Genomic DNA, 24,140 nt, shown 5'->3' with positions numbered 1-24,140 from the left:
ATAGTTTGAATAGAATAGGTATTAATTCTTTTTTGAATGTTTGGTAAAACTCACCTGAAAATCCATCTGGTCCAGGACTTTTGTTTGCTGGGATTTTTTTGATTACTGCTTCAATGTCATTAGTTGTTATCGGCCTATTCAGGTTTTCTGCCTCTTCTTGATTCAGGTTTAGAAGGTTGTATGCTTCTAGGAATTTGTCCATTTCCCCCATGTTGTCCAGTTTGTTGGCATATAGTTGCTCATAATGTTTTCTTACAATCCTTTGTATTTCTGTTGGATTAGTTGTTATATTGCCTCTTTCATTTCTGATTTTATTTATTTGGGTCCTCTCTGTTTCTTCGTGAGTCTGGCTAAAGGTGCATCAATCTTATTTACCTTTTCAAAGAACCAGCTGTGGGTTTCATTGATTTTTTTGTATTGTTTTTTTAGTCTCTATGTCATTAATCTCTGCTCTGATATTTATTATTTCCTTTCTTCTACTTCCTCGAGGCTTTTCTTGCTGTTCTCATTCTAGTTCTTTTAGTTGTTGTGTTAGATGGTTCATTAGATCTTTTTCTTGTTTCTTGAGATAGGCCTGTAATGCTATGAATTTTCCTCTCAGGACTGCTTTTGCCATGTCCCATAGGTTTGGGGGTGTTGTCTGTTCATTTTTGTTACTTTCCATGAAGTGTTTGATTTCTTCCTTGATCTCATTGGTAACTCATTCGGTAACTCATTCATTGTTGAATAACATGCTATTTAGCCTCCATGTGTTTGAATATTTTTGAGTTTTTTTTTATAGTGGTTGATTTCTAGTTTCATGGCATTGTGATTTGAGAAGATGCTTGATATGATTTCAATCTTCTTATATTTGTAGAGACGTGCCTTGTGCCCTAACATGTGGTCTATTTTTGTGAATGTTCCATGTGCACTTGAGAAGAATGTGTATTCTGCTTTCGGGTGAAATGTTCTATAAATATCAATTAAATCCATTAGGTCCAGTGATTCATTTAAGGTCTGCATTTCTCTGTTGATTTTTTGTCGTGATGATCTGTCCAATGCTGAGAGTGGGGTGTTAAAGTCCCCCACTATGATTGTGTTGCTGTCAGTCTCCCCTTTAAAATCCTCCAAGAAATTTTTTATATATTTAGGTGCTCCTGTGTTGGGTGCATAAATGTTTATTGGGGTTATTTCTGCTTGTTAGATTGATCTTTTTAGTATTATGTAGTGGCTATCTTTGTCTCTTGTTATGGTCTTTATTTTGAAGTCTATTTTGTCAGAAATAAGTATTGCTACTCCAGCATTTTTTTGTTTTGTTTTGTTTCCATTTGCAGGGAGTAGTTTATTCCAACCCTTCACTTTTAGCCTGTGTGAATCTTTTGCTCTCAGGTGGGTCTCTTGTAGACAGCATATATTTGGGTCTTAGTTTCTTATCCATTCAGCTACTCTATGTCTTTTGATTCGACCGTTTATTCCATTTACATTTAAGGTTACTATTGATATATACTTATTTATGACAATTTTCCCCCTTTATGCTGATGTACCTTTCTCTCACTCTTCTTCTTTTTCTTAGAGCAGTCCTTTTAGCATTTCTTGCAATGCTGGTTTCATGGTACTGAACTCCTTTTGCCTTTTTTTTTTTTTTGTCTGGGAAGCTCTTTATTTCACCTTCAATTTTAACTGATAGCCTTGCTAGATACAGCAATCTTGGTTGCAGGTTCTTGCTTTTTATTACTTTGAGAACTCCATGCCACTCCCTTCTAGCCTGAAGAGTTTCCGTTGAGAGATCTGATGTCAGCCTTATGGAGCTTCCCTTTTAGGTCACTGCTTGTTTCTCTCTTGCAGCCCTTAATATTTTCTCTTTGTCCTTGACATTTGCCACTTTAATTATGATGTGTCTTGGAGTGGGTCTCTTTGGGTCTCTTTTGTTTGGAACCCTCTGTGCTTCCTGAACTTGTGTGGCTTTCTCCTTTGCCAGCCTAGGGAAGTTTTCTATAATTCTTTCCTCTACCAACTTCTCTATCCCTTGCTCTCTTTCCTCCCCCTCTGGCACTCCTATAATGAGAATGTTGTTTTGCTCATGTTGTCCCAAAGCTCCCTTAGACTGTCCTCATGCTTTTTAAGTGTTTTTTCTTTTTGCTGCTCTGATTGTGTGATTTTTTTTACCTTGTCTTCTAAGTCACTTATTCTATCCTCTGCTTCATTGAGCCTGCTTTTAATTCCTTCCAGTGTATTCTTGATATCAGATACAGCATTCTTTATCTCTGCCTGAGTTTTATTTATGGTATGTATCTCTTTTTTCATGTTTTCACTAAGGTCCTCGATCTTATCATCTAGAGTCTTCTTAAGTTCCTTGAACATCTTCATCATCCATACTCTGAACTCCATTTCTGATAACTTGCTTAACTCTATCTCATCAGTCTTTTCCTGGTGATGTTTCTTTTTCTTTAATTTGGGGGTTGTTTCTTTGTCTCCCTATTTTGGTAGGTCTTAGTGTTTGTATCTATATATTAGATATATTTGCTGTCTCCCAGCTTTGTGGGATGGGATTTTGTCTTGTGGGTCCAGTGGAGCCCAGAGATGTGTTTTTTCTTACACTTCTGAGATCTTTGCTCTAGGCGTACCCCTCTTGTGGGTGTCCCTTTTGTGGTTTCTTTATGTTCTCCTGTTGTGGTTGGGTCTAGATTGCCTTTGATCAGTCCTTAGAAGGACCCTCCTCTCAGGTTGGGTAACTGTGTCTCAGCCCCAACCTCATCATATAAGCTGTTGTACGGGTGCTGGCAAGGCAGGAAAATACACAACTAAACTTCCAGGAAACAAGAGGTATCTTACAAAATATCTTTATAGTCACAATGATATCAACCCACGTGAAAATAGAACTGGGAGAGTGAAGGGAGAACACACATACGCAAAAATGCTTAAAAAAAAAAAGAAAGAGAGAAAGAAAGAAAGTAATGCTTAGAGAGAGAGAGAGATGTATATTGTTGTTAATACTGGTGAAAATTTAGAAAATAATAATAAACTAAAATGTAAAAAATAGAGAAGCTACTGGGAGATAACAGAAGCAGAGGAAAGATTCTGAAAGAAGGGCCAGCACAAAATTAAGGGAGAGAATAGGAATAGGAAAAAATAGTTGAAAATGAGAAAACAAAAAATACAATAAAGAGAATAAGAGAAACTAACGAACAAAAAGACAGGAAGACAGAAGGGAGGATAACAGAAGAATGAAAGAATAGTAGAAAAAGAAAAAGAAAAATAGTTATGCCAATGGATCAAGAGGAGAGAGAGAGATAACACTCAGGCAGGGAGGGAGTTCAGTAAGAGATTTGGTGGAAACTATAGAGGAAAGCAGTAAACTTGGTTATAATGATAAAGTCGCAGTCATTAAGCAGGAATATCAAGAAAGTTTTGATATTAGAAGCAAGGATAAAACAAAACTAAGCAAATAACAAAAACTAAACTAAAAACAAGCTAATCAAGACAAAATTGTTTTATAAAAAAGAGGGGAAAAAATTTAGTTAAAAAAATGTTTTTAAAAAAAATTTTTTAATTATTATAAAATTTAAAAAAGAAGAAAAAACAAATTTTCTCCCCTTTCTCTTCTTCCTAAGGAAAAAAGAGAAAAAATAAAGAAACCCACAGACAAAAAACAAACAAACAAACAAACAAAAACAAAAAAACAAAAGAAGAAAAAATGGTAATCAATCAGGTGAGTTTCTTCTGAGCAACTTATGTTGTCTGAGGGTCACTGTTTTGTGTGCTGATTTCAGCTCTCCTGGGAGGTACTTGTGTATCACCCAATGTGAGGAGCCGTCTAGGTTTGTCTCTGGTTTCCTTAGGTAGATGGTTGATCTGGGGCTCTGTGGACCACCTCCCCTTGTCAGCTATTTTGCAACCTTGTAGTTGCCTGGTCTTGCTCCAGAGTCTTCTGTAGAGTCTTTACGCTGCAGGGTGGCTAGTGTAGCCCAGGGTATCACTACCCTTAGAGGTGTCACCGTCAGGTACTCACTCTGCGGGAGTTAATCTCTGCTCTACAGCCAGCTCCTCAGTCCCTACCCTGTCCTATGATTCTAGTTCCCCAGACTCTGACCTACTGCAGTTTCAGACTGATTTCAGCCTGTTGCCTTTTCTTTATGGCCGTTTTGGCAGCCTGGGCTCTGTGGGTTCAATTAAAAACACATTCTGGTGAGTGCTTTGCCTTCCCAGCCCCCAGCAGGGGTTTTCAGCATTTCCTCCAGTTCCCAAACAACATTCCCTGAGAGTCTTATTCTTGTAAAGTCCTCCTGTGAGCTGCTCTCCCTTCCCCCTCAGGACTGTGCCCTGCGGGTGTGTCTGGGAGGCAGAGGGTCCTTGTGTGTGGCTGCTCAGCGCAGTCCTCTGGTCCCTTACCACTTGGATGCCAAAGGCCTGGGACAGCCTTCCCTATGGTTGGCACCCCGAGCACTAAACGTCAGTCACAGCTGCCACTAGAGGCTTTGTTTCCTAGGAAGGTGCCTTCCCCTCCTCCCAGACTCACCACTCCCTTAGGTCCCTCTGCCCTGTGCACAGGGCACTCCTTCCCCTCTCATCGCTCTGGGTGTGGGATCTCCGCTTTTGGATGCCGACCGCACTCCCGAGGGGAGGGAGCTTTGCAGCCTCCAAGCCTCTGGGCTCGGAGCCCAGCACAGGCTTCAGAGGGACTCCCCCTTCCCATGCCCCCCTCTCTTACCGGACTCTGTGATGTTTCTTCAGTGCCCCCCCACTCGCACTTCGTCCACTCAGGTATGTTTCTCTGTTTTTTCCAAGCTAGTTACGTAGGATTTTAGGAGTAAATTGAGTCCATCGCTAGGAGCGGGGGCGCTCTGCTGCTTCTCACAGTGGCGCCATCTTTCCTCTTCCTCAGTTACACTCTTGATGAGCATGCTGACAACCTATGCATTCCTGAGCTAGAACATCTCCCTTTTTCCAGAAGTGCCATCATTCCTTGCACACTCAGACTCAAGATGCTCCTTGGAGTAGCTGCTCCTCCCACTGTCAATTGAAAGACTTAAACAATTTTTCTAAAGTACCTTTTTGTCATGTCCACCATCTCATTTATTAGCTTCCCAAAGTGTGTTTCACAGAGCAGGAGATCTCAAAGGAGTTCCACAGTCAAATAAGTTTGGGGAAGAGTGCTTGGGTTAGTCCGGTCTTTGCAATTCACAGCTCATGAAGCTCCAAGATGTCCTGTGATAAAAAACCCTACCTCAGATTTATGGTCCAAATGACACTCTTTGTTCAATCATTGACACATCCCTCTGTGGTACATACATACAGAGCAGTGAAAGACAAAATATAAGTCAAGAAAATTAAAGAGGCATAATCCAGCATAAAAAAAAAATAAGCATCTCAGAGACCAGAAAGGAAGTGGAAACACAACGCAGTGAGCAGAGCTGAAGCCACAGGCCCACTGGTTCAGAAATCCAGCACTGGTGCTGGTAATTCGTCTCCTGTGGGACATAGAGAAATGACATAATTTTGTGAGAAGGGGACATTCAATTCCCTGTTTGCCAAACATCTATTAACATCCTGCAGACAAGTGTTTTGCAGAACACATTTTGGGACATGTTGCCTTTGCCTCTTTCTCCTTTACTCTTGCCTCTTATTGATGGCCTAAAAGCTCTTGATATCAAGAATTTGTCAAAATCTGCTCACCTGTTTTTGTCTCACTAAATATTAGCCTTCCCAAAGCTTATAGGAAAAGTTTTATTACAAGATCCAAAATAAGGGATTCTTTCATTGTTCTCTCCCTCACCTCTTTCTCCCTCCTTTTCTCCCTCCCCCACCATCAACTTTTTAGGAATGTTCTTCCTCCTCACCTTCCACTCACCTCACTGACCTCTGTAATTGTTGCCCCAGTAGTCACCCAATAGCCATACCCAACCATGAGTTTTCCGATTCCATTCTCTGTGATTCTCTCTGCTTTTCAGCACTGCCAAATAACCTTCCTGATCAGTCAGGAGACTTCTTGGCATCTGCAGTACTCATTTCTTCTACCTCTCTAGGTGCCTAAGTTCTTTATTTTTTCTCTCCCCATCACTGACATGGCAGTGTTTCCAGTGACTATGTCCTCAGTGCTCTTCTCCTCTCTCTCCTTATTTTCACATCTATCCCCTGAATGCACATATTGCTCAAAATTTACTCATCAGCCTTCACCTTATCCCTCACATTTCCAAACACTAGGCATTTTGAGAACTTTGTGATTTAAATGCCATCCAAAAATAGGTGGTCAGGTTTGTTTTTATGTCTGTTGTTGGTTGTGGTATATTTACTATAGTAGTTGAAGCACAGACTCTGATGATTAAACAACAGTTTTCCATTCGTTTTCACTCACTGACTTGATTTTATGTTCACTAGTTTATGACTTCTCTTAAATGTATCAAAGTTGCCTGTTATAGCCTTGAGTCTTATTGAATTACTGACTTCTTGTAGAGTAAATCATTTTAAACACATTAAAACTCCTATATGCCAAATATACCTCTACCCAAATGCAGGCACATTGCTAAATAATATTGAATGTTTTATTTTGTTATTCCAGAAATAATTTTTAAATGCATTCACTATATTTTTACATTTTCAATGCATTTTTAAATTACTGTGGTTAGCTGAAATTTTTCAAGTTCATTTTCATATGCTTCTTAATTTTTTCTTCTCATATCAGTAAATTTTATTTACTCTTTTAAAGACTTTTTGGTAAATATATATTTTGTTCATCGATATATAAAACCCTATTCTTAGGTATAAAGTCATATGGTTATGAACACACATATATGACTTTACTTAGCCAAATATTTTTAACTGTGTAAACCAACTTGCTTACTCTAACAATGATGGAAAGGCAGAAAAACACATCAATAAAAACATTTATTACAGTCACACTACAAATCCATCCTGTCTGAGATAGAATTCATGTTCTCCATTTGTAGCCTTATGCCCACTCTCCACTCCCAAAATTTCTTTCTCTTCAACTTCTTGGTTTCTTCAATTTTACCACCATTTTTCCAGTTACCCTGTTCCAACTTCAATGTTGAATTATACCTCTCCTTTCCATTTGCATACTCATCATAAAATCCCAAATTCCTCAAAATCAGTTGTGAAGCTTTTTTCACTTTTCTACTACAAAGTCTCTCATCACACAGAAGTGCTCTTCAAATGTCTTTTCAGCCCAGAGACAGGGGCCTGGGTCCAAAAATGATTCTCTCAGCAGCAGAACTCCTTGAAGTACCCACATGCACCATATAACCTGCATCTGCTGAAGAAATATCTCATCCTAAGAAAGGGTATAAGAGACCCAAATAAAAGAATAATGTACCCTAAATCCAGACAAGGGGACCAGGACTAGACACTGCACCAAAGAAAGCATCTAGATATTTGTAAAGAAAGCTATAACCCACCTGATCAGAGTATGGTCTGACTGGCACCAGGGTGTGGAGATTTAGGTAGCTGATTGAAAACAGAATCAGTCAGGACCACTCCTTTCATCTTTACCTGAGACATAGGAATCAGCTCTATGTCTCAGGTGACCAAACCTTGTTCTTTGTTAGACATAGTTCTCTGGATTTAAAATAATTCAAACAGGATAAAGTAGTCTGTGAGGATACTTGCTCCCCTTTGTCTAAAGCTGTTCTGACCCTAAACTTTTGTTAAGTTTAATGATGAAAAATAATATCTCTAAGCCAAATGGACCTATATTCATTTCTGATATTTACCAGCAGAAGCTACTGAGCAAATTCCTTAACATAATCACTACTGCTGTCACTACTACTATTAATAATTATTATAGCAATAGATGTTGAAATGTATGGAGTTCTACCATATACTCAATAAAAAGCCTTAGTATTCCCATCTGTAAAACTGGGCTAGTAACATCAACTTCAGAGTGTTGTGAGATGCAGTGAAGCATATGTATAAATCGCTCAACACAGAGAATATCCCCACTTAATGGTAATTATCTTTTTTTTAAATACACTTTATTGATTTCAGGAAGAGGAAGAGAGAGCTAGAAACATCAATCATGAGAAAGTTATTGATCGGCTGCCTTCAGCATTCTCCCTGCTGGGAATAGAGCCTGCAACAAGGGCATGTGCCGTGACCAGGAATCGAATCGAGTTCTCATGGATCATAGGTCAATGTTTAAACTCTAAACCATGCCAGCCAGGTTCTCATTACTATTTTTTGATATCTTCATTAACTGCATAGTAGAATGTATCCTGTGCAGATGCAGTCTCATCTCTTGAGTAGTAAATTAATAAAGTGGTCTTCTGGCATATCAATTAGCCTCTTGAGAGTCTAATAATTTCTATGAATACTGACAAAACTTGGCTCTAGACTTGTATTACTAAAGACTAGGCCCTGGACTCTGAGAGACCCAGAGATGTAATGTATCTTTGGGGTTGGAATCACAGGTTCTTCAATCAGAATTCCTGAGTTTATATCTCAGGTCTGCCACTGAGAAACAACATGGCCTCTCTAAGACTCAGTTTTCTCTTATGTAGAATGGGATTAATGATAGTACCTATCTCAGAGAAATCATGTGAGAATGCATGAATAAACCAAGGAAGAAGACCCTTGTTAAGAGAATAGGGTTCAAAAGTATCCTCAGTCAAGTAAAATAAAATGAAAAATAAATTTTAAAAAAAGTATCCTCAGTCAACTAGGTGAAAAAAGTAAAGGGACTGAGAAGTACAAATTGGTAGTTACAAAATAGCCATGGAGATGTAAAGTACAGCATAGAAAATAAAGTTAATAATATTGTAATAGCTATATATGGTTCCAGCTGGAGACTGGTAATACTTTGTAAAGTATATGATTGTCTTACCATTATGCTGTACACTTGAAACTAATAGAAAATAATATTGAATGTAAACTGTAATTGAAAATAAAATAAAATTTATTTTAATTAAAAAAAGAGTAGCAAATAAGAAAAAAAAGTGAAGAGGAAAAGGATAAGAAAGCATTTGATCTGCATAGCCAAAGGTCATTAAAATCCATTGAGAGAAAAGGTGATGGAGAAAGATATCTCACAGCAGGGAGATCAGAAAGGAAAGTCTGGATAGAAAAGCAGTAGCAAGGGATTAAAGATGGCAGCAGACTGAGTGGAAGCTACATTGACACTATCCCAGGACAAAACTGGAATTACAATTACATATAGAGAAACCTAATCAACTGCAACTGAAGATGAGCTGAAGAGCACCCTCATAAGCAAGGAGGAAAAGTGGAGACCACTTACAGTCTGTTGTAGTGTTCATCTCTGTTGTGGTAAATGAAGGTAAACCTTACTGAATTTTTAAAAACTGGTCACCTCTTTTCTACACTCATAGCCATCCTCAGGGGAAAGCTAATTATTAAAGGAAGATGTTAAAGAAGACTATGAAAATAATTAAAAATCCCCTTATACCTACAATGTATTATTTAAGCTGGAGGGTAGTGGAAACAAAGGGGAACAAAACATATTCATTTTAGAATTTTTAGCTTGAGTTTCCTAAGGCCAAATAATTGTACTTGACATTTGTCTGTCTTCTTGCCAAACCATGATATAAGTTCAGATTCTTTTTTCTCCTTTTTGCTTCTTTTCTCTTTCTCTTTCTTCTTTCCCTTCCTTCCTCCCTCCCTTCCTTTTTCCTCCATCTAATTATTTGCCTACATGTATATCTGTTCATTCATCCATTTATCTATCTGTTTATCTATCTCTCTATCTTTCATCTATCAAATCTCCAGATTTTAATAATATTCTATGGACTGGATTCTCTGTGGGTGCCAACAAGCCTGTCTTGTCTGCATTACATTTTTCTTAATAGTCTTATACATATACCTACACCCCCAAACAGCCATGGTTATTGTCTTAGAAAAAAGAACAAAAGTGAGAGGATTAAAGATGGTGGCGGACCAAATGGAAGCTACACTGACACTCTCCTGGGACCAAACTGGAATTACAACTAAAATACAGAAAAAACATCCTGAATAATCAACTGCAAATGAAGACAAGTTGTAGAGCACCCTCATAACCAAGGACCTAAAGCAGAGACTGCATAGAGACTGGTAGGAAATGCGGAGGCACAAGAGAGCTGGCTCAGCTCCCACAGGCAACAGCTAAAGGCCCGGAGGGGTATCTCGGCTGTGGGAGGCTTCCACTGAGGACTCTGGGGCCTAAACCCCAGGATGGGCTCCCCAGCCAAGAGCACCAGAACTGAGAAAGGTGCCCACAGAACATCTGGCTGTGAAAAGCAGCAGGGTTTCTGTCTGCTAAGGAGAGATGGCTGGAACTGCAGGCACCCTCTTAAAGAGCCAATGCACAAAGTTTTGGGTGTAGCCACTCACCTTGGGCTCCAGCAGAGAGAGGGAAGAGTGGACAGTAGCTGTGTGAGGAGAAGCTAGGGTTGTGGGCTCTGGAAATAGAGCTCATAGGGCACCCCTCTGGATTCCTGTGCTGAGTCATTCCCCTATACTGCAGAGGCAGACATTACCATCCAAGTAGGTTTTGCCTGAAGGGTAAGAAATTGCCCTACCCTGGTGGAAAACCGCTCACCCTATGCTAAGGAGTTTCTATACCTGAAGCTTGTTAAGAGACTGATAGCAATCAGCCACCCCACACTATGAATTTTCTACAGCCTGAGGCCATTAAAGAATCAAATTAATCAACCTGCAGCACCTCAGAGTGCTTTGAGTCTCTGCCTGATCTGCTTCTGGCCCTGGGCCTTGGAAAAGCAGACTTTGGTGTGCATCTTGGTCCTATCCAACTGCACCTGGACCCAGTAGAGGAGACCTCAAGCTGACGGTTGTTGATACCTCCAAACAGGGTACTCAGGGCCAGTCACAAACAGCTTCTGACATCAGCCTGCACCAGAGACCCTCCAAAAAGACTCAGAGTCATAGCAGATCTACCTAATACATAGAAACAAACCCAAACAGGCAGCGAAAGTGGGGAGACAAAAAACAAGTCCCAAATGAAAGAACAAGAGAATCTGTAGAAAAAGAGCTCAATGAAATGGAGATAAACAATCAGATATAGAGTTCAGAATACTGATTGTAAGGATGCTCAACAGCATGATAAAAGATATGGCAACTATGAAGGAAATTAAGAATGACATAGCAGAAATAAAGAATACATTGGAAGGAATAAACAGCAGATTAGAGGAAGCTGAGGATTGGGTCAGTAAATTAGAAGACAGGGTAGAAAAAAATCACTCAATCAGAGTATCAAAAAAAAAAATAATTAAAAAACAGGAGGGCAGTTTAAGGGAGCTGTGGGACAACATGAAATGTAACAATATTCATATTGTAGGAGTGCCAGAAAGGGCAGAGAATAAGCAAGGGATAGAGAATTTGTTTGGAGAAATAGTGGCAGAAAACTTCCCTAACCTGGTGAAGGAAAAAGTCACACAAGTTCAGGAGGCACAGAGAGTCCCAAGCATGAAGAATCCAAAGAGGTCTACTCCCAGACATATCATAATTAAAATGACAAAATTTCAAGAAAAAGAGAGAATCTTAAAGGTAGCAAGAGAAAAGCAATCTGTTTCCTACAAAGGAATTCCCATAAGACTTTTGGCTGACTTCTCATCAGAAACTCTACAGGCCAGAAGGGAATGGCATGAAGTATTCGAGATAATGCAAAACAATGATCTGAAACCAAGACTACTCTATCCAGATAGGCTATCATTTAAAATACATGGTGAAACAAGGAACTTCCCTCACAAAAAAAGGCTAATGGAGTTTATCACCACCAAACCAACATTGCAGGAAATGTTAAAGGGACTGCTGTAATAATAAGAAGAAATAGATAGAGAAACATAGGCATAAAGAATTAAAATGGCAACAAATAAGGACCTTTCAATAATAACCTTAAGAAAGAGACTAATAGCAATACAGCCATAGTTGTGGACTTTAACACCCAACTGACTTCACTGGATAGATCTTCCAGACAAAAAATCAACACAGGAACAGTGACTCTAAATGGCACACTAGATCAGATGGATTTAATTGGTATCTACAGAATATTTTACCCCAAAGCTGCAAAACATACATTCCTCTCAAGTGTACATGGGTCATGCTCAAGGATAGACCACATGTTAAGACACAAAACAAGTCTCTACAAGTTAAAGAAAATTAAAATCATATCAAGCATCTCAGATCACAATGGCATGAAATTAGAAATCAAGTACAATAAAAACACTCAAAAACATTCAAAGACATGGAGGCTAAATAACATGGTATTAAACAATAAATTGGTTACCAATAAGATCAAGAAAGAAATCAAAAACTTCCTGGAAACAAATGAAAATGAACACACAACAACCCAAAATCTATGGGAAACAGCAAAAGCAGTCCTAAGAGGGAAGTTCATAGGACTATAGACCTACCTCAAAAAGCAAGAAAAATTTTTTAGTAAACTATCTAATCCTACAACTTAAAAAATTAGAAAGCTCCCCTTCAAAGTCATCTCTACCTGGGCCTTTGTTTGCTGGGAGGTTTTTGTTTTTTGTTTTTTATTACTGCTTCAACTTCATCAGTTGTTATTAGCCTGTTCAGGTTTTCTGATTCTTCCTGATTCAGTTTTACATGATCTCATTCATATGTGGAATCTAATAAACAAAATAGACTGATGAACCAAATAGATCCAGAGACATAGAAGCATGGAACAGACTGATGAATCTCAGTGGGAAGGCGGGGATGGGGGAGTCGGTGGGGAGAAATTAATCAAAGAACTTATATGCATATATGCATAACCCATGGACACAGACAATAGTGTGGGGAAGGCTTTGGGGGGGCGGCGCAGATTGGGGGTAGAGGACACCAGTGGGAGGGGAAGGGGGATATCTGTAATACTTTCAACAATTAAGATACATTTAAAAAAGAAAGAAACAGCAGGTACAGGTCATTTATTTAAAAGTTATTCCTATGAAAGGAAAATGTCGTGAAGAGCTGTCACTAGAAAGGGAGCAAAATAAAATGAAGAATTGTCCTTGCTTTAGATAAAACAGAATAAATCGGATATGTGCAGGAAGAGAGGATTCGTTCTATAGAAGAGAGATCAAGCATTGTGGAAAGGAAAGTGATCATTGCAGGGGAAATGTCCCAGAACAGATCAAAGAGATTGGACCTAGAATTGTTCAGTCTGTGGGTTACAAACCAGTATTTTTGGAATGGAATAGGATGTGGTGGAACAAAATGGAAGTTATTGAACTATCACATTTTAAGAGACTTTTGGTGTGTGTGTGTGTGTGTGTGTATGTGTGTGTACTGAGTCACCATTTAAAGTGATTTTTTTGTTTTTAATATGAGTCATGGTCAAAATATGTTTAAAACAGTGGAGAGGTTAGATCTAATTTTGCTATGACAACCTTGCTGTACTGTTAGCAATAGTGTGGAAGAATGGACCCTACCACAACTCAGGGAAACCTACCATCCCATCTTCTTTCTTTCCAACCTCTCTCTTTGCCTTCCTCCATCTCAACCACTCTCTCTCCCTTCCTTTAATAAACATTTTTTGAGTATCCATCTATTACCTACCATTTACTTTTCTAGGCCCTGGACATAAAGTTGATTTAGACACAGTCCTATCCTCACAGAGTTTACAGCACAGTGTTAAATATCTAGGAAGAATAATATCTGAGGATCCACCACCTCTCTTGGCACAGACCTGGATCCACTCTCCTAGTTCTTGTTTGGTGACTCCGACATTGGCCTGGTCCTGTCTTCTCCCTCCATTTTCCAGATCCAGTTTCTCCTCTCAAATCAGGATAATCAATATGGTCTCTCTGTGGCTTTTCTCCCCAAACACACTCACCTTCATGTGATTCCTGCCCAATCTGGCTCCAGCCTTAGTTCTAATCCACATGCCCAGGCTGCTGCCCAAATAGTGAAGGATCTGCCCTCCCCACATACAAGAGCGCTGTGTCTCAATGAGGGACCAAGAGAAGGAGTTTCCCAAGCAGACTTCACTCACAGCAGGACGCCAAAATTCCTGAGAGGTGCTCTCAGTCTAACTTGGCAGAGCCCTGCAAGATAGACAGTGAGGCCGTTCACACCATGTCCGCATGCTCACCCCAAGTGTGCAGGCTACTGTATTTGGCCGTCCACCTAAGTTAGGTTCTTGTTTTTCCAGTTTTCTTCCATTCCATGGGCAGCTCTTCCAACTGTGGATTTTACTCCAGGCATTGGGATCCAGAGTCTTAGAGGAGGCTTTTTGATTTGTGCTAATGAAAACAAGAAAACACTTTCTGCTGAGATTTGTGAGAAGTCTGAAAAAGATTTCAGTGCTTTAGCATCACTGAATGAGAGCAGAGAACAGCTTGAAAAGAACCTGAGAAAACAGCTGTTTCCAAAGCCTTGTTTGGTAGATGATCCAACTGAGGTTGATGAGAATAAGAAACTCAACAATTTTAATAATCCTTGACACTCAAATGAGGGACCTCAGGGGCACCTGGGGGAGTGAGGGAGGGGTTCGGGGACTGGCACTCCAGGCCCCCATTCCTGCTTCATCCAAAGTAGCTCTGCAAGGATCTGTTTCATATGTCAGCTTCTGCTTGAGATTTAACTTAAAAAGGGGGGTTAACTGCTTCAATAGCAAAGAAGCAAGCAAAAGATACTAGCGTGCCATGATTTTTATGACATTAAATTAGACCCCATTTACATCAAGAGAAAAGAAGTACTATAAACAGGTGCTAAACTCCAGTTAAAGATATGTATGCCAGTTAGGGGAAAGTTTACTGATGTCTCCAAGTTACTTTGAAATACATAAAAAATGGATTAATAAATATATGGGAGGTGGTAAGTTTACAAGTATTCTCAGTAAATTCTTTCAAAGTTTCTGTATGTAAGTTTTCATAATAAAACGTGTGGGGAAAATTCACACCAGATACATATATTCCAATCAATGTTCTCTTACCTCTTAAAAGCTGTTTTTTAAAAGAGGAAATTATGCCTGTACCACTTTCTTACATAGCCAATCTTATTATTGTGTGGATAAAATAGAGATAACTACGTGATAACTTCAGAAAGTAAAATGCTACCTTAAATATTTTTCCTACTCAATCATTTATTCATTAACTTTTAATACCATAGCTTTTTAAACTTCTAAAACCTTCTGGGTTTAATTGTAGCTCCTCACATTTCTGTAGTGCGCTAACCTTTTGTAAGTAAATAAATAAGTTTTTTCATACTCATTGCTTTGTTCGAGCCTGACAATTCTGTAAGCTGGATAAAAAGTACTGCTTCAAGATTTCATGGCCTGTCTATGGCCACACTGCTAGATTTGGACATAAAACTCACATCTTCTGACTCCAGGGTCAGAGGATTATGACAAGGGCAGCACCTGTAACGGCCCTCAGACTAAAAGAAACTTAAAGCGATGAGACTGAAATCTACATGTTGATGAGCTGGTCATATATGATGGTTAAATATCACTGAGTTTTTCTTCACTTTTATACTATTACTTGATCTCTTGTGGATGAACATTTGCAGTAAATAATTTACTGATGTTTTTATCAGCCCTCACAATTTTCCTCACTTCAAAATATATTCTTTGTATGTATTTAAGTCCAGAAACTGTGGCATGTGGGAACTTGGAATTCTGCAACATGCTCACGACAAACCCCTAAAGCAATAATCACTGAAACGTAAAGGACCTCAGTTTCTTTCTTGATAAAGTAGGAGGAGCCAAATTTACAGAAAGACATAGATTTACTTGAACTTTATAAATAAAATGTTTTTTTGTGATCATCTGATCTCACTGTAACCTGACATTGCAAAGACTTCTAGGCTAGCATAATCTAAATTTTAAAACTTGAGAAATCATGCACCTATCCAAAATGGTGATGGCCAAACTGTGATGGTAAAACATTTCTGTGTTTTCATTATATTATTCTCATGTGTAGCCAAGCTCATATTTGCTGTTATAAATGTTTCTGATTCATTTAAAAAATAAAAAATAAAAAGAAATATCACTTAAGTGCAATTTATTCTACTGGCAAAGTATTTCAAACCCTGAAAGGAAGACAAGAGAAGAATGGATAACAAAAAAGTATTCATTATGGGATAATAATTTTGTCAAAACTCTGTTTTATTACTAGTAAGAATAAAGAGAATCAAAGAAACTAAGTGATCTAAGTTCATCCAATGAGCAAGAGGTAAACCAGAAATTAACCCAGTGCTTAATTGGGTACATAATAATATAAAGGATGTGAATGCATTTTGAGACATTTGTTTAAGCTTTTCTTTTTAAATTAACAAATGGCCATGCATTGGGTTGAGAATTCTACACTTCTTTCTCAGATTGTTTTTGTGGTAAGGACAGCTTTTCTAAGGTGGCTCACAGCTGCTTCAGCTGATAAAGTAATCACTAGTCCGTTAAAAGCCAGACACTTCAACAGGACTGCCCATTATTTCTCAGAGAAAGCAGGGAGGATTTACACAGTACATATGTCAGCATAGCAGCAGCATCTTTTATGTGAAAAACAAGGAAAGAAATGCATTTCCAAGAAATTGTTTAGTGGTGTTGGCCATATATGACAAAGGCTGAGAGCATAGGTGCATAGATTCTGCAATAATCCCAGCTCTGTCACTGAACTTGGGCAAGTGGCTTAACTGTTCAGTCTTCTTACCCAGAACATAGGGATAAACTGGTGCAAATAAAGTACACAGTACACATATACAGCACACAGAAAGGATTCAATTAACATTAACAGCTACTATTAAAACATTGGCTAATTGGGACCTATCTACAAGGAATCCAGTGTCTTTGGCTAGCCAGAGTTTTTCCTGCCATTTTCTTTTAGAATAAAGTTTGAGATCCCTAGAAAATAAAACTATAATCTCAGAGGTTGATGTTGAACAAGTTCCAGAGTCTGTATCTTGAATCTGGTCTAGAATAAGTCCTGAACGATATCTTGAATAGTAGCAGGACTGTGTAATGATCACTCAGCTAGGACCCAAGGGTACTGAAGAGTCAACATAAGCCTTTCATTGCACAAACCTTGGTCTAGTGTTGGTCATGTACCAGCCTGTGCTCCAGTATGTGACAGAACTTAAACATGATCTTTATTTCCCTGCCATGTCAGCCTCGGGGACAGTGAGGGCTTTACATTGAAATCACAGTTCCTTGGCTTGAAGCCCTCACCCAATTCAGTTTCTTGGACCCTGAGTTTTCCACACCTCCTTTGCAATAGGCCCTGTTGGTTAACACCTTCTGTGATCACTTAATTATTCACACTCCATGCTGCTGTTGTTGAACGCAGGTGGTTACCCCTGCCTTCACTCATTCATTCCAGTTGACCTGATTTTCCCCACCGACTCCTGCCCCATGGGCATCACCACCATGTTTAGACAGCCACCTCTGCTGTAGGTGCTGATTGCAGATTGAAGGCTGAGCAGCAAAGCAGAGGAGCCACCTGGGCAATGAGGGTTAGGGTCAGGCTTCCCAGGGCCCCTTCCCTGGAACTGGGCTTGACAAGTACAAATTTGGGTTTTCCTAATAACCCAGAAGGGACCACCACACTCCTAGTTCACTGAGATAAGAAAACCAGGTAATCAGTTTGTCCATTAACCATAGGTTATTGTTATGGGGCCCGTAATTTACTTTAATGTACTTAAAGCAAAGATGGTGTGATGTTATGAATGTGCCATTAGTTCAAGCTTCACTCTACAGTTGCCCTACAAAACAAGCCACACTCCAAGGGTGGTCTGCTCACTATATCAGAAAGACCACACTCCAAAAGGCCACCCCGAGAGCAACCATGATTCACATCTTGGTCAATACCTGAGGCTTTGCTAATTAGCCAACTGTGTTGTAATGGATTTTTAAATTGGTTAAATTAAAGACTTCTTAAATGGCATGGTGAATATTCATAATTGGTAAAAAGTAAAGATAAGAAATGTGGATTGATTAAAATATTTTAAAACACTTCCACTCTTGTGGGAACAGAGTATAAAAATCTAGTGAGGCCTGTAGCCTTGCCCCTGAAGCTGGTGCCCAAGGCCAGCCCCTGAAGAGTTTTGTGTAAACAGTCATGAACTTGGAGGATTCTCTTTGTGTAATGCAAGCAATGCAAGTCAAAGAATCCAGCCTCTTGGATCCAGCAGTTCTGCCTCTAGAAAACACAACTTTCTTACACCCAGAGGACAGCAAACTGGAACTTCATTAAGCTTACAGAATAGCTTGCACAACCCACTTTGTGTTAGTTTGTTAATAAATGCTTGGTGAATAAATGGCTATATGTGTGACAGCAGGCCAGACGAGAGTGAAACAGACCAGTGAGGTAGTCACCTCAAGTGCAAGATTTAAAAGGGTGCTAAAACAAATATTTTAAAGCAATAATTTTTTTAATCTATGATAAAATATCCAATTTTAAATAAAGACTTTCTGTTGATGTTTGTTTTAAATCCAGCATTACTGTGAATCGGGAATAGTTGTTTCCAACCAGCCCGTGGATTTGGGACCACGCCAGGTGCCTCTTTACTGCAAGGGTTTATGAGGGTAGACATGGCATGCAAACAGATTGGGCAAGGCAGGCAGATGTGGCACATAATCCACATAATTGTGGTGCTTTATTGTAGAGCTTTTATTAACTTTTGATATTAATATCTTTAATATAATATATTAGAATTATATAGTATGTAATATGTGTTTATGTAATATATAACATTAAAATGCTATATATTTAACTAATGTACAGTGTATGACTATATAATAAAATAATAATATAAATATGAACTTTTCATAAAAGTGTACAGAAGCACCCCTTTTTTCTTTTGCACAGGCCCTAACATGGCTGCTCACTGCACAGTGTGGCAGAATTTCATCTAGGCTTGCTCCTCTCATATCCTTGATAGTAAGGCTGTTGTCTAAGAGCTGGGCATGTTTGAAGAGTTTGCAACAATGGCACATTGTCCTGGTGACCTACATGTTCCCTCTCCAGGGCACCTTCAGTCCCAATAGGTAACATAAAATTATGGCCAAAATAAGAAAATGTGTATGATGGAGTCTATGTGTGTGTCTTTAACCTATCATCTTTTTGTTTAAATATAGAAAAGTAAAAATAAAAGTATAAAATATTTAAAAATCACTCGTAGTTCTACACACATATATGATGTAGAAAACTTCTTAATAGATTCTAAGGAGTGTCAAAAGAGAGAGTGCTTCCAGTACAGTGGAAATCTTGTAAAGTTTGGGGGAATTCTTGGTGGCATTTAAGATGTATCTGCTGGACAGATTGCCAAGACATATTGTTGGAGGAGAAAAGCAAGTTGCCAAATGATAAGCACAGTTGGTTACTATTTATGTCTTAGGTACACCCACACACAAAACAACCACTACCACCATAAATTCTCTGTAAGTGCATATATATGAAGGTAAATGCATAGGAAAAGAGTGGAAGGAGGGCCCTTTGACCAAGGATGGTGGTGATCTCCCAGGGAGCTGTTGAAAAGTTTGGGAGTGGGTAGGGGGCTGGCCAAAGAGGACTTCTATGTAATCCTTTAATGTTTGACATGGAAATTGTATTCATATGAATTACAGGAAGAGCCTCCCAGAGAGATGGGGCAGCATGAATTTTAAGTGGGAGAGCAGAGGGCACAGTTTGGCAGAATAGAGTGCATAAGGGAAAAGTCAGAGACTGTTCCAAAAGTAGATTAAGACCAAAAGGAAAAGGATCTGAGATTCCAGGCTGAGGAAAAGGCACTTATTGAGAGCTATGCAATGGGAGGATACTTTGGATCACAATATATAAAATGATTTGGGTGGGAACCAGTTAGGAAGCTACGACAATGTCCCGTGAGCCTGGCTAGAGCAGGGAGGAGAAAAAGTGAGCAAACATTTGGGATTTTAAATCCTCCTAATGTGTTGAGGAGCAGTCAGGTTGAAGGAGTGGAGGATATGAGAGAGAGAAATCAAAGATTGCAACCCATGTGGTTCATGTGATGTTGATATCAGTTAAAGAAAGACAGGAACATAAAATTTAAAATAGAAAAGGTTGGGAAGGAAAAATACTAATGGTCAACAAATTCTATCACTCAGACATATAAGTAATCGAACATTTACGAAATGAGCAATGAAATGAGCTAACACCTGGAGAGCACTTAGCCTAGTACCTGGCTCATAGGTGGTGCTTAAAGTAATAGTGGCAAATATGTGTTAACGATTATTCTGTGTCAAGCATTGTTGTAAAGACTTTTATCGATTAAAACTTTTAATCCTCACAATAATTTTATGCAACAGGTGTTATTTCTACTCCTATTTTACAAAGTTACAACATTTTCAATTCCTGGGAATGGAACAGAAGAGCCAATTTGTTAAATCAGGCAAGGAAGAAATTTAGGGGTCCCAGTCACTGTTCTAATTGCTCAACACTAATTGTGAAATATTCCAGAGCTGTTAAAAGGGATGCCAATCTGGGAATCTTCTTGGACATTTAAAGAGAAATAGTTACAGCAAGAGAACATTAACAAGGAAAAACCAAATATACCACCCAGGCGATTGCTGCATTTTAGAGGTGACCACAAGTGGGCTCAAGATCCCTCAGGTCAAGGTCAAGCTAGAACTCTCTGTCCAGTGCTCCAAGAAGGCAATATCCTGGTCTAAGATACTGGTCATAGAGAGTTTGGTAACTCATGTGAGAGCACTGAGCACAGTGTCTGGTACATCGACTTACATTTATTGAATGAAATGAAAGAATATTTAAATACTTTTGCTAACCTATTTTATTTGATGTCTATCTTTTCCTTCTTTCCCAGGAAGGCTTCTGGGCTGTGCTGGTGGGTGCCTGTTTCTTCATGCATTCAGTACAGGCCTGCAGTTCTTCAGCTTTATGCCTGTGGTAGGGGATTAGGAGGAGCTCTGGCTTTAAACATCCTTGTTAGAGTAAGCATTTTATTACACAGAGTGAGCATTTTAGTCCCTTCCTTAGAAGGCCTACATTTCATTCCTCTTCTAACAAACATTAGAAAATCACCTCTTTATCGGACAAATTGTTATTTTAAAAGAAAACAGAATGTTTTCAATGGATCATATGGTATAAGCAGAACACTTTGATAAAAATAGTGTGATCTTTTGACACTACAGTTTAACAAGATCTGTGGAACCAAAAGAATTTTTAAGCTTTTAAATTTGCTCAATGGATTCACATTTCTTCCATGTAAAAACCACCTTTTAACCCCATATTCATTTAGCTGTTTCTTAAAAGAATTTAACTTAATGCAATAGCACTTTAACAATCTCTAGGGACACTCAAGTACCAAGTTATAGGTGACACTTGTGGGGCTTTCACCATGTACCATGCACTGTTCCAGGTACTTTGTATCAGTGAAATCATTTAACCCTTACATGAACTCCTTCAGGTAAATCTTACTAATATCTCTGCTTTACAGATGCAAAAACGGTGATCCAAATAAGCTGTTTCTTGTCTAAAGTCACATGATCCATTACAATGGAGCCAGAATTCAAATTCAGCCTCCTAGCTTCAGAACCCAAGGCTATGATATATTAACCTTAAAATAATCATAATGACTAGCTTTTTTACTGTTTTAAAATACAAATATCTACATACTGAATTTCCTTTTAAGCAAATTATTTTTCTAAGCATTTAGACCAAATGTCTAAACAAAAGGTGTGTCCTCTTAGGAAGCTCCCATGACTCTTGCAGGCATGTAAGGTAGTCAGACATCCTCTCCTACACCCACACTGTGCTTCCACCTACAGGCACAATAAGTCACACCCATAATGTTCTAGAGCTCTAGTGTTTCATAGTTTTGTAGATGCTTTTATCACCTTTGTGTTTAAATGTTTGTTTCTATATGTCCCATCACCACTGTCAAGATCTTGAAAACAAATCTCTTATTTATATTTATTGCTGTGAAATGACTACAATCATAGTTAAAGCAATAACAAAAAGTAATTAGGGCTTACTATGTGCCAGGCACTGTGCTAAGTGCTCAGCATGTATTGGCTCAGTTAAACCTCTCAATGACCATTTGGTATATGAACCATGATTACCTTTTTTTTGCTCAGTGAATGTGTGGCACATGCCAGATGCCCAATAAAGCTTGACTGATTGATATTACATAGTTTCTAAGCTTATTTTCCTGAAATAAATTAGAATATAGGCTCCTTGAAGAGAAACAAACATACCAGGGATTCCCAGTGATTGAGAGGCCTGGACACTTACATTTGAGGGATCAGAATAGGGAGAGAGGTGCTTCTGATATTAAAAAGGAAAGGCAAGTTGCAAAAGCCACAAACATTGTCAGTACATCTCTGCCCCGTAACACCAAAAGGACTGTGTCCATATGACTCAGTTTGCCTGGGAGAGTGTCAATTTCTTCCCCTCTTCCGATGGAATATTTTAAAAGCCTCCTTTCACTCTCAAAAGTCTTCTGTTTGGATGTTATATTGCTGATCTCCCCAACCACAAAGTATCAATGTGAATGTGACACACTGGGCCAATGGTCCATCTGCTACTCACCTGTTCTCTCCATCTATCCTACCCACCCACATAGGCAGAGGGAATGTGACACTGTGAATCAAGACAACCTTGCATTTATATTAAACAAGGAATAAGGGTGAGCCACAGTTGTCTCCAGGCAAAGGGCCACACTGCCACACTAATTGCAGCAGAACAATTGGCAAAAGAACTTTGGAGCAAGATAATCCTCGTGGAATTATCTTGATATCTACTTGGCCTTGATTTATCCTTGAGTTTATTTGGCTGCATGTATCTCTATGATGATTATAAAATAAAAAGTAACCACACAGTTCTATAGATGCAAGAACACTGGTTTCCCTGCCTCATACAATAAATGTCCATACATGGTTATATGATCATAAAGAAAAAAACAGGCAGATACAAAGTGTTTTGTTGTGGGTATGGGTGGGGTGGGGTGGGGTGGGGTGGGGTGGGGTGGGGTGGGGTGGGGTGGGGTGGGGTGGGGTGGGGTGGGGAGATAGAACATCCAATGGGACAGAAAGGGGAGGAGGAGGAAAGCCAAACAACAAAAGAAAAAATAAAGTTGCACTCACTATGGCCTGAATGTTTAAACCCACCTCCCCCCAAATTTTATACATTGAAATAACTCCCAAAGACTATGGTATTAAGAGGTGGGGACTTTGGGAGGTGCTTAGGTCATGAGGATTTAGCCCTCATGAATGCGATTAGTGCCCTTATAAAAGAGACCACATAAAGCTTATTAACTCCCTTCCACCATATGGAGACACAGCATGACTATAGCTATGAACCAGAAAGAAAACCCTCATCCAAGCATGCTGGCACCCTGATCCCCAACCTACAGAACTATGAGAAATAAATTTCTGCTACTTATAAACCACCCAGTCTGTGATATTTTGTTATAGCAGCTTGAACAGACTATGACAGCACTGGGGGAGAGGGGGCAGAAGCAAATTATAATTATAAAATTATGCCTGTGCACTTATGTAAAATTATGTTTGTGTATGTATGAATAGTGGATAAAGTACTAGTCTAAGATTCAATGCTCCCAACACTCTGTGAGAATATTTTGTTCACTGCAGCTTCCCAAGTGCTTAATGTAATGCCTCCAGTACAAATATTTCTAAAGAGATGAAGCAATAAAGCAAACTAGCAAACCAACTTGGTTTCTACTTAGCTGTACAGCTATGGGCAATGCTTCCTTGATCCTACAGTAGCTGAGAGAATGAAAGGTTGTTTTCAACAGTATCTAACACTCAGGCAATGATGAAGGGCAGATCTGAGCAAAAAGTTCACCCAGATATCCCTCGACAAGGTGACCACCACAGTGCTGTAATGGCAGCCTGCTTTGAAGCTGTTGTGTTTGATCTTTAAGCATTTTCAATTCAAAAATTGCACACACACACACACACAGGCAAAAAGAAAAACCCGCCAGTTTTATAAAAATGTGTATACTTTTCAAATTCATACTGCATCCAGTCTGATGACAAAAGGAGTATTATCTTTCAATATAACCCGTGGAATAGAAGCAGTCAGTGGTAAATTAAGTGTGACTTCAACAAAGAAAAACATGGTCTCCACTGGGGAATGCCTGGGGGGTAACATCAAAATTCTAATGGAGTTCCTGCTCATTGTCACCACAGCACCTGAATTTCGTCATTATCAGGTAGCTGCCCTTCAGTCTCAGCTAAGGATTGACAAAGCTGTAGCTTT

The 24,140-nt window shown here is 39.1% G+C and overlaps 1 pseudogene; it reads left to right on the top strand.

Annotated features, from left to right (window-relative positions):
* Positions 1 to 23,693: 23,693 nt before the first annotated feature.
* The window catches only part of LOC107536989 (cytochrome b-c1 complex subunit 2, mitochondrial pseudogene), a 1,297-nt pseudogene continuing 850 nt past the window's right edge, over positions 23,694 to 24,140 (top strand).

Source organism: Miniopterus natalensis, chromosome 2, assembly GCF_054644295.1.
Source record: "Miniopterus natalensis isolate mMinNat1 chromosome 2, mMinNat1.hap1, whole genome shotgun sequence".
Classification (NCBI taxonomy): domain Eukaryota; kingdom Metazoa; phylum Chordata; class Mammalia; order Chiroptera; family Miniopteridae; genus Miniopterus; species Miniopterus natalensis.
This window is presented reverse-complemented; position numbering and strand designations above follow the sequence as displayed.